The sequence below is a fragment of the Perognathus longimembris genome, chromosome 21 (assembly GCF_023159225.1).
Source record: "Perognathus longimembris pacificus isolate PPM17 chromosome 21, ASM2315922v1, whole genome shotgun sequence".
In the NCBI taxonomy this organism is placed as follows: Eukaryota; Metazoa; Chordata; class Mammalia; order Rodentia; family Heteromyidae; genus Perognathus; species Perognathus longimembris.
Window position 1 is genome coordinate 33001067 of NC_063181.1, and position 11784 is coordinate 33012850.

The following is an 11784-nucleotide window of genomic DNA, read 5'->3' on the forward strand; positions in this document are numbered from 1 at the left end:
GGGCTGGGAATGTGGCTTAGTGGTAGAGGGCTTGCCTAGCAAGCTTGAAGCAGTGGGTTCAAATCCTCAGTACCTTATAAGCAAAAAAAAGCCAGAAGTGGTGCTGTGGCTCAAGTGGTACAGTACTATCCTTGAGCAAAAGAAGCTCAGAGACAGTGCCCAGGCCCTGAATTCAAACCCCAGGACTGGCAGAAAGAACCCCCAAACAAAATGAAGAGTAACTAAGACTGATTTTATGTTATTCTTCTTCATGTTGAGCAGTACTAGATACAAGACCTCAGGCTTGATGGGTATGTGCTGTACTGATTGAGCCCCAGCCCCAACCCTTTTGTTGTAGCTATTTTGTAGATAAAGCCTGGAGTCTTTTTGACTAAACTTATCTGGACATTGATCCTCTGACTTATACCTCCCTAGAGCTGGGATGACAGACCTGAACTATTTTCAACAGATTGCTAGCTTTTATAACATTCTGTTCCAGACACATATACCCCCAACTCCACCAGCATTGTCCTAAACCTTCAAGAACAGTAAAGCTTTGAAAGGCAGATCATTCCATGCTGAGACTACACCCCTCCCCAAGTGGGAACAAGCACTCTAGGATAGGAGCTAAGGGCTCCCTCACAAGCAGGAGCAGAACTGAGATAATGATCAACCAAATCAAGTCTGATCAAGACTGCTCCATTATACATATTTCTCATCCACTGCCCTTCCTTCATTTAAACTTACAGCTCATGTCAGAGCCGGGCACTAGTGGCTCATATTTGTAATCCCAGCTATTCAGGAGGCTGAGATCCGAGGATCATGGTTCAGAGTCAGCCTGGGCAGGAAAGTTGGTAAGACTCTTATCCAACAATACCAAACAGCCAGACTTGGAGCTGTGGCTCAAGTGGTAGAGCGCTAGATTTGAGCACAAAAGCTCAAGAACAGTGCCCAAGCCCTAAGTTCAAGCTCAAAAACTAGCACAAAAAATAAAAGAAGCAAAAAAGAAAAGGGAAAAAAAAGGCTTATATAGGCACCCCTAAAGACAAGGCTGCAGGGATATTTGATTCCTTTATCTTCCAAATCTAGCTATAGTGATTAAATACCTTTTCTGCCTCTCAGCATTATTTTTTCCATTTGCTATCATGGCCTAGGACTCTCAAGAGACAACCTTTTCTCCTAAACTTGAATCAATACTAAGTTCAATCAATCTTTAAAAACTTTGCCAAATGGATGAAAGAATATACCATAATGACAGTTGGTTTTATTCCAATATATCAATTACTTATAAGGCCTGAAATTTTCTTTGTGATATTTATTAAACCACTGCCTTCCTTCCTTTCCCATTCCTTCCCTCTTCCCTCCCATCTCACCCCTCACTTCCGGGTCTCTTCTCCCTTCTGTTTTTTGTTTGTTTGTTTATTTATTTATTTTTTGTTTTGTTTTGTTTTTGGCCAGTCCTGGGGCTTGGACTCAGGGCCTGAGCACTGTCCCTGGCTTCTTCTTGCTCAAGGCTAGCACTCTGCCACTTGAGTCACAGCGCCACTTCTGGCCATTTTCTGTATATGTGGTGCTGGGGAATCGAACCCAGGGCCTCATGTATATGAGGCAAGCACTCTTGCCACTAGGCCATATCCCCAGCCCTGTTTGTTTTTTTAATGGAGTGAGTTAAGTCCTTTGCCTTCAACCAGTAGTACTTGAAGTGTGGTCCTTAGGTTAGCAGTCCTGGGAACACATTAGAAGTGGAAATGCTTAAGCCTCACCTTTGTTGAGTGGGAAACTCAGGGTAACTCAGCCATCTGTTGTAACAAACCTCCAAGTGACGCCCAGGCAGAAGGGACTGCCCCAAAGAATTGGTTTTGTTCAACCATGTGGCTCTCCTCTCTCTCTAAATAAGAAACAGGTCTGCAAGACCCTCCCTCCCCCCACCCTCTCTTTCTCTCTTTTTGTGCCAGTACTGGAGCTTAAACTCAGGGTTCAGGTACTGTCCTTTACTTTTTCACTCAAGACTGGTACTGTACTACTTGAGCCATAGCTCTACTTCCAGCTTTTTGATGGTGAATTGGAGATAAGAGCCTCATAGACTAGATTCCAACCATAATCCTCAGATCTCAGCCTCCTGAGCAGCTAGGATTACAGGTTCGTGAGTTCAGTATTTACTTCTCCACATGAATTGAGCAATGCTTCTTACCTCTGTTCATCCATCGTATTCTAGCATCTCCACAAAACAGCCCCAAACACTTTACACCAAGTTAGGGCTGCAAGAGGCACTTCCAGTTTTTCTCTGTCTGCCCTCAGCTCCTCCATCTTCATCCCCAATCCATATTTTCTTTGGAACACCAATAGCATGTGGTTTAGTTATCCCGGCTCCACCTCCTGATGCATTGCCGAGGTGGGATAGCCACTCAGCCTGTCTGCCCAGTATTTCTACCCCCTATCTTTCCTTGTCTCTCCTTCCCCAGAGCACTGGACCCAGCAAAAGACACGGATCCAAGCCCAGCCAGTTCATGCCTCCTGGTATCCTCTTTTCACTTTCTACCAAGCTTTCTCCCTGTTTGATTAAATCAGGGGCCCTCAGGCAGAACTGTAAAGTAAATTCAGCCCCTTCGGTGTGGAGGACATGCCCAAAGCTGCCATCCGAGCTACCACATGACAAACAGCCTTTGACCAGATGACTATAGCACACACACCCAGGAGCACAGGGAATGGGGCTGAGTCCACCTCAGTGCATAATAGAGACGATGCAGAAGAGTGACTGGACGGGACCAGCCAGCCAAGAGAGGGGCGTTTTCTTAGTCATGGATTCCTTTAATTCCCACACTGTACAAGACTCAAGTAACAACGTGGGGACGGACAGTTCCTAGGCTGGCAGGCACAAGAACAGAGGATGCAGAATTGAGTGGCAACACTGCTCAGCCTCACGCCCCAGCCCCAAGGACAGTTGTTTGGTCCAGAGCTGGCTCTGTGATTGCCAGAATTCACTCTTCCACGCCAGAACAATGGGGAGGGGGCAAATTTAGAGAACGTCCCTCATTCTCTGAAATACTGGATGGGAGCTGCATGTGTTGTTGATGGGAATCTGCTTTCTTCTCATAACTGCATGCTGCTCCATGGCCCACGGCCCATCCCACCCCACGGCCCCCACCGAACTCTCAGGAAAATGTCACCCTGACCTTATCTGGAAGCACAGGGCTGTGGAGTCGAAAGAATACCTGCTGTGAAGCCCCAATCAGGACCATTTGCACCATGGATCCCAAACAGGAGACGACAAAGACATTCCAAAGAAGACCCTGCTGTTGAATGTCTAAAATTTTAAGCCCTCTCCCACTCCCCCGCTCTTGATTCCCGACCCTGCTGGGAGTCCCTCTGCAGCCTTGATCAAAGCCTGCTCTGCTCTGCCGGCCTCTCTCTGCCTTCCTCCTCTCCTTCCACACGCTTCATCTTTCCTAACACTTGTCTTTCTTTGCTCTCTTTAAGACCCTGATGTGTGTGTGTGTGTGTGTGTGTGTGTGAGAGAGAGAGAGAGAGAGAGAGGAGAGAGGAGAGAGGAGTACTGGGGCTTGAACTCATAGCCTGGGTGCTGATCCTTAGCTTTTTTCCTAAAGGCTGACACACTCTACCACTTGAGCTCTACTTTCAGCTTCTACCCAGGCTGGCTCCAACCTGAACCAAGAAGAACCTCACATCTAGGATTACCAGGGCCAATTTCCTTGATTTGTTTATTTCCTTAATAAGATATTCAGAATCATTTTATCTTGAGCATCTACATGTCAATCAGCGTGTCATTCACAGCCTCCCACGGAGTGCTCTCAGCCCCCGTGGGTGTGGGTGCGTGCTTTTCAGGGCAAAGTCTCCTTGTCTGTGAAGCTGCAGCCCGCCTCTGCCTCTTACAGACAGCAGGATGCCGATGCCGGGCGCGTCGGGGACGGTGGTGACTAAGGTGGAGAAAGCTCAACTATGACCAAAAAAGGAAGCCTGCGCTCCAGCTTCCCCACAGGGCCTGCAGCCGGAAGGGGAACAGCTGGGAAGGGGGAGGGAGGGGGGAGGGAAACCTGGTGAGGCCTCATTCCTGGGCCGCCTGCTCCTGATTCCTCACAAGGCAGGAAGAGCCCCCCCACCCCCCGTGAGCCCCTGCCACGCTGCCAGACCCCTCGCGTGTGTAAGGGGCTGAGCGTGCACAGCCAGGAGTCCCCGCAGCCAAGCCCGGCAAGGCCAGACCTCTGCTCTCAAGAAAGGCCAGCCGGACACATGAAAGACTAGCACACTGCTGAGGAAGGACTTGCGGGCATTCAGGGCTGACAGTACAGGGCACACGTACCACCACACACGCACACCCACCCCCCAGCCCCACAAGTTTCATAGACACCACACACACACACACACACACACACACTTCCCCATCCTCAGAGTCACACATACACATCCCGCTCCCTCCTACACACCAACTCCTGCAGAGCCCCACATGGTCATACATACACACTTCACACACACGTCCCAGAGTTGCACACGCACACAACTGCCCTGCAGTCTCACGCAGCCACACACATACACTCTGCCTCATATTCACCATGCCTCACAAGCGTGTTACACTCACTACAAATCTCATGTACATAACACACACACCATTCACTCGCAGGCTTCCACAGTGACCCACACTCACACACTCTAGCACACATACAGTCCCACACAGTTTCAATCACACCCATTACAGCCATAGTCTCATGTACATCTTCACACCACTCATACGCCACGCGGCTACACATACCACACTACTTCTACATACACACAAAGTCCTCCCCTTACAGTCACAAACACAACCTGACAGTAAAGCACACACACACAACTTCACTGCATGACTACACTCATACATGGTCTCGTTTATACATATACACACTATGCACAGCCACAGACAATACAGTCACTCACACACACTAAACTTCCCCCTAACACAGCCTCACACAATCACACACACATTTACACACCTCACACACACTATGATTTCAAATATACAATATACACACACCCTTCCTTCCTGCCCAGTCAGTCTCTTTGACCTGGAGTCCATACCCTCCGCATCTAGAGTCAGTCGGCCTGCCTGCCCCCCGCCCTCTGTCCCTCTCTCTGTCTCTCTCTGTCTCTCTCTCTCACACACACACACTCCAGTTCCACGGTAAATCTCCTTTCTTAGCCCCAAAGGCCAGTCACTCATGGGAATGGATGAAACAGGCAAGTTTCAAGAGCATAAAGTCAACTTTTAGTTTTAAAAAAGACTCTAAATTGATAAATAAAAAACATAAAACACGAGTTATAAAACATACTAGGTTTTGAAAAACAGGTAAATACTGGCATTGTTTGGAATAACTTTTTTTTGGAGTCAGGGTTTTACTATCTCCTCAAGTTGGTCCTAAGTAGTCACCCCGCTTCTGCCTCGTGAGCAGCCGGGACTGCTGGCCTGATCCACTGTGCCCAGCTAAATAACACACCCTTCTGAGTAAGTACTGGCAACCTGCCAGGTTAGGGAAGCAGCTATCTTCCTGTTTTCTGCAAAGGCCACCTTAAATGCTGTACACATTTCCTGGCCAGGAGCTAGAACAGGGAGCACTACAAAGTCCTGTCATACTCAGCAAGATTTTTTGTTTTTTTTTTAAGAGAATGTCTCAAAAAATTATAACTCTATATATGCAAAAGGTCACAATGAACCCCCTTTGCATTCAAAACAATATGTTTATACTGCAATTCAACCAGTGAACACCAATGACAAACAGTAAATGACAGGAAGGAGATGTCCAACTTATTACAAGATACAAAAACAACTTCTCTTAACCATGAGCTTTTGGAGGCAAACAAAACAACAATAAAAACCGATCCCAAAACACATCCCTGAGACATAGGATCGTAGCCAGCAGAAGGAAATGGAGGCATCAAAACTTTTAATTCCATCCTCCTTGTTTATTACCCGTTTTCTCTTACAACACTAGAAGTTCATATCAAGATGGCGTCCTCCTTCTTTCCCACCCAGCAAAGAAGCCAGAGGAAAAAAAAAGATTTTGCTCCCTCAGGACAAGCTAGGTTGAAAACTATGTGGCTAGTGGCTGGTGCCCCCTGGTGGCAAAACTGGAGAACAGCCTTCCGGTGGCAAAAAGAAATCTGCTGTAGTTCAGTCTCATAAACTATACACAGACCAGCCCATTTTCTCTCTCTTCCTCCCCATCACTGCCAGAAACTAAAAATCTAACCTGTCTTTTAGCTCTAGTCTTCTTGTGTGAACCTGCCAACCTCCATTTTTAGTATCAGCTATAAAGGTGGCTCAGGTTATTTAAGGTTTTTTTTGTTTTGTTTTGTTTTTGCCAGTCCTGGGGCTTGAACTCAGGGCCTAGGCCTGCTAGGCAAGCACTCTATCCCTGAGCCACATGTCCAGCCTTATTTATGTTTTGACTTGTGAAATTCCCATGTCACTATGAGCCGCTGGTTGTATATTAGCAACCATGGTACTACCTATGGAGGTAGTCAATGTGGTCCAGGCTTGGCTCACAGAGTGGTGCTGCCAGGAGGTGGCTGACCCTTTCCGAGGTGGGGCATCAGGAGAGGTCCTTAGGTCACACGAGTATAACACGGAAAGGCCTCTCCTCTCCGTACCTGTTTGCTTCCTGGACGACAAGATGAGTGGTTTTGTCCCACCGCATGCTTCCACCAGGACCTGCTGATGTACCACAAGCCTAATGATCTTAGACTAGAACCTCTAAAACGGAACCAAAACAAGACTTTCCACTTTATAAGATTATTATCTCAGGTATTTTGTGATAGAGACAGAAGGATGCCTAGCACAAAGCTCCACACCGCTGGCCAAATGGATACAGGCCTTGCTATAATTGTGTTTTTGCTTTGTTTCTTTGCTGGGGATCAAACCCAGGGACTCATACATGTTAGGCAAGCGTTCTTGAATAAAATCTGATCAACAGGGGGACTCCAAGGCCTTCTGAGCCTAGTGGACCCACAGGTTTGAAAAGGCAAGAGAAATATCAACCCAAGCCAGGCACCAGTGGCTCACGCCTATAATCCTAGCTACTCAGGAGGCTGAGATCTGGGGATTACAGTTCAAACCCAGCCCAGCCGGGAAAGTCTGAGACTCTGATCTCCAATTAGGCACCAAAAAAAAAAAAAAAAGCCAGAAGTGGAGCTATGGTTCCATTGGTAGAGCACTAGCCTTGAGCAAAAAAGCTCAGGGACGGGACCCAGGACTGGAATGTATACTCACGTGTGCACACGCACACACACAAAGAAATGTCAATCCTCTTTCTACCATCCTATCTTGCCCAAGTGTCCCTTGCTTTGTTTTCTCAAACCCTTACTTAAGAAGAATTCTGGTGTGGCCATAGAAACATAACATTTTGTGGTTGTTAGGAAAGCAAGACTCACATACCAAAATAACTCTGCAAGAAACCCAGGAGAGGCAGGGTCTGCCATAAGGTAGAAGGCAGTTATCAACAGAATGGGTCGGACCAATGTTTCCCCAACTTTTACTACATTATCAGTAGAGAAACAACCATTATCCTCGTTTTCCAGAAGCTAATTCCAGTTAATGAGTTACAAAGGCAAAGTCATTCTGGAAAGGCCTAATCATTTTATCTCCTTTTCTTCATTCTTAAGACTGGAACCTTAGGTTCCCATTTACTAGTTCTGTGACTTAGTTTCTGAACTTTTCTAGGCCTTAATTTCCTCATCTGTACAATGGATATGTTATCTACTTCATGATGTACTAGATAAGTTCCAGGGTCTATGATGAGCCTTTAATAAATATTGTGCTGTACTTATATTTTTACGTGGAAAAGGCTGAAATTTTTATCATGTTATCAAGGGATCTAAGGCCTAAAGATGTGTTCTGAGTGATTGTAAAGCAGAACATGTTTGCAAGATTCCTTAAAGCCTTCTCCAGACCAGTAACACACTTGCTGTCAGGAATGTGGAGATGTCCAATATGAGACCATAGGTGGGCTTTCTCAGAAACAGCCAACCTTCAGAAAATAGACATGACTCTTAACTTTCTATGTAATATTCCTGCCATAGTTAGACTCTCTCCAGGACTTGTAGGGAATTATTAGGTGGTACCCAGTGCATCTTGAAGGGATTTTGGATAATGAGGGAAGAACCACTTATGGGTTAGTGGGTGACAGCTCATATGGGGGGGGGGGCCTTGCTATCAAAGCTGGTTTGGCTCTGTTTCTTGTACGTGTCCCTTTTGTCATGTGATACCTGGATAGGACTAACAGAGAGTCCTTATCAAGAAAGACCTCACCAGATGCAGCTGCTTAATCCTAAACTTCCCACCCTTCCTACTGACCCTAAGTTACATACACGCTGTCCTTATAAATTCCCAGCCTTGCTAGGTGCTGATGGCTCATGTCTGTAATTCTAGCCACTAAGGAGGCTAAGATGTGAGAATTCAGGTTTTGAAGCTGGTCTAGATACAAAAAACCCTGAGACTCTTCAATTAACCTGTCCAAAAAAAAAAAAAAAAAGGAGGTATAGTTTTTTGTTGGTTAATTGGAGATAAGAGTTTCACATTCTTTTCTGCCCAAGCTGGCTTCAAACCAAGATCCTCAGGGGCTGGGAATATGGCCTAGTGGTAGAGTGCTTGCCTCGTATACATGAAGCCCTGGGCTCAATTCCCCAGCACCACATATATAGAAAACAGCCAGAAGTGGCGCTGTGGCTCAAGTGGTAGAGTGCTAGCCTTGAGCAAAAAGAAGACAGGGACAGTGCTCAGGCCCTGAGTCCAAGGCCCAGGACTGGCAAAAACAAAACAAAACAAACCAAGATATCTCATATCTCATCCTCCTGAGTACCTAGGATCAAGCGTGTGAGTCACCGGCACCTAGCTGGATGAAGTACTTTATATGCATATATGAAAACAAAACAATGAAACCAGTTGATATTGCTTTAGGAAGAGAAGGGGAAGGGAAGGTGATAAAGGGGGTGAGGTTGATACAGTACATTGTGTATATATATATATATATATATATATGAAATGTCACAATGAAATTCTCCATGTACAATTAATGTACAGCTATTATTTATTTACTTATTTATTTATTGCCAGTCCTGGGACTTGAACTCAGAGCCTGGCACTGTCCCTGAGCCTCTCTGTGCTCAAGGCTAGCACTCTACCACTTGAACTGTAGCACCACTTTTGGCTTTTTCTGTGTGTGTGGTACTGAGGAATCGAACTCAGGACTTCATGCATGCTAGGCAAGCACTCTACCGCTAAGCCACATTCCCAGCCCAGCGTGGAGAGTTTTTAACAAAGAGAATTTTTTTTTCAAATTTTTATTATCAAACTGATGTACAGAGAGGTTACAGTTTCATACGTTAGGCATTGGATACATTTCTTGTACTGTTTGCTACCTCGTCCCTCATTCCCCCCTCCTCCCTTGAGTTTTTTTTTTTTTTTTTTTTGAGGTACTGGGGATCCAACCAAGGTTCTCATGAATGCTAGGCAAGCATTCTTATCACTGGGCCACACCCAGTCCAGGAGGAATTTTTCTTTTTGGCCAGTTCTGGGCCTTGAACTCAGGATCTGAGCACTGTCACTGGCTTCTTTTTGCTCAAGGCTAGCACTCTGCCACTTGAGTCACAGCGCCACTTCTGGCCTTTTCTATTATGTGATGCTGGGGAATCGAACTCAGGGCTTCATGTATACAAGGCAAGCAAGTGAATCTTCAGATCTTAGAAACATGTAGAAATATTTTCCTCTGCTCATATAAACTGCTGCATAATATTCACAGTTCTCAGACATAAAAAAAGCAATTGAATATTTACTTAGTGAGAATGAAAAGAAAAAATTAACATTGGATTCATTCTTATTCCAAGGGTTATAGTAACAATTTCTTTTTTGTCAGTCGTGGGACTTGAACTTGGGATTTGGGCACTGTCCTGAGTGCTTACTCCAGGCTAGTGCTCTACCACTTTGAGCCACAGCTCCAGTTCTGGCTCCCCCCCCCCCCCCCCCCCGCAGTGGTTAACTGGAGAGAAAAGTCTCACTGGCCTTTTTTGCCCAGACTGGCTTTGAACCATGATCCTCAGATCTTAACCTCCTGAGTAGCTAGGATTACAGGTGTGAGTCACCAGTACCCAGATCTTAATAGCAATTTTTTAATTATATAAATCTGTAGGAAGACAGAGAATTATTTAACACTTAATACTACTGCTGAAGTGACTAGCTATTTTGAAAAACTTGTTAGAACGGTTTTCATATCAGTGATTCTACAAATTGCAGGTGAAGTATTTATTACTTTTATGGGGGCGGGGGGCGGCGGGGTAGGAGCCCGAAGCCATGGCTCACATCTAATTGGGGAGGCTAAAATTGTGAGGATGTGGTCTGAGGCCAGCGCAGGCAAAAGTTTACAAAACCCCATCTCAACCACTAAGAAGCTGGGTGCGGTGGCATGTCCTTGCAGTCACAGGGGAAGGATCAATAGGAAAACGGGAGCTCAGGGTGGTCTAGGCAAAATCAAGACTCTATTTAAAAATAAAGCAAAAAGAGCTGGAGGTATGGCTCAAGTGGTGGAGCGACTGCCAGTAAGCAGAAGGCCCTCACTGTAAACCCCAGTACCACCAGAATGAAAAGGGAAGAAAAGGAAACTATAAAACAGGGAGAAGAAAAACGCTCTATCTTCTGCTAGGGAAGCACATTAAGAGACAAGGAAGAAACCACAAGGAAAACCATGATACGTTCATTTATGCCCAAAATAACTGTGACTGCTGAATTTGTGCTGTGGAATTCTAAATGAGAGTCCCAGAACAGAAATAGGTGAAAACAAAGGAAATCTGAATGAAGTTCACTTCAGTTACCATTAATGTCTTAATATCATGCAATGACTGTAACAGCTACCATGTTAACATAGGATACCAGTAATAGTGAAATCTGGATGGGGCACACAGAAGATATCTTTTTTTTTCTGTTATGCTTTATATATTTATTTTTTAATTTTAATTTATTTATTAATTGAACACAAATTTTTTTGACAAGGTGTTGTGCAAAAAGGGTACAGTTACATAGTAGGGCAGTGTGTACATTTCTTGTGATATCTTACGCCCTGTTTTTCTTTCCCTTCCCTAGGTCAGGTAGACATATATACAATACACAATGTATCAAGAACATAGACAGTAGCCACGTGGCCACACCCAAGAAAATTCGCCTAGGGCTTTAAATGTAATGTCGATATTAGACAATATGTCGACAGTAGTCTTATATGAACGTATGAGCTATTGTATTCCACTGACAGGTCAATTTTTGACCTTTATATGTTGAGTAGTTATTTGGTTTTAGTTACATAATGTTGGGTCACTGACCCAATCCTGTAGGAAATACTATTTGACAAGCAGTTTTTGGTTTCACAGACCTGGTCTCTACTGTCTCTCCGTCTCCCTTTCTTAACAGTCATATATCAGGGAGATCATGCCCCTTTGTTTTCTGTGTTCTAGGCTTGTCTCGCTCAACATTATTTGTTCAAGTTTTGACCATTTCCCTGCAAATAACAATATTTCACCATTCCTAATCGCTATGTAGTATTCCATTGTGTACAGGTACCATATTTTTTGGATCCATTCATCTGTGGAGGGGCATCTGGGTTGTTTGCATATTTTGGCTATTGTGAATTGTGTCACGATAAACATGGAAGTGCAAATGTCTTTTTGATATCTTGGGACTTGCTGTTTAGGATAGATGCCTAGGAGTGGTGTGGCTGGATCATAGGGTATGTCTATATTGAGCTTTTTGAGAAACCTCCATACTGTTCTCCAAAGAGG

At 45.0% G+C, this 11784-nt stretch overlaps 1 long non-coding RNA gene across 1 annotated transcript; it reads right to left on the minus strand.

Annotated features, from left to right (window-relative positions):
• Nucleotides 1-2161: 2161 nt before the first annotated feature.
• LOC125339687 lies at nucleotides 2162-11508 on the minus strand. The gene is made up of 3 exons (XR_007208586.1): nucleotides 11498-11508; nucleotides 6616-6622; nucleotides 2162-2346 (listed from the first exon to the last, which is right to left on the minus strand). It is a non-coding gene; the product is annotated as an uncharacterized LOC125339687 (long non-coding RNA).
• Between the last annotated feature and the right edge of the window lie 276 nt (nucleotides 11509-11784).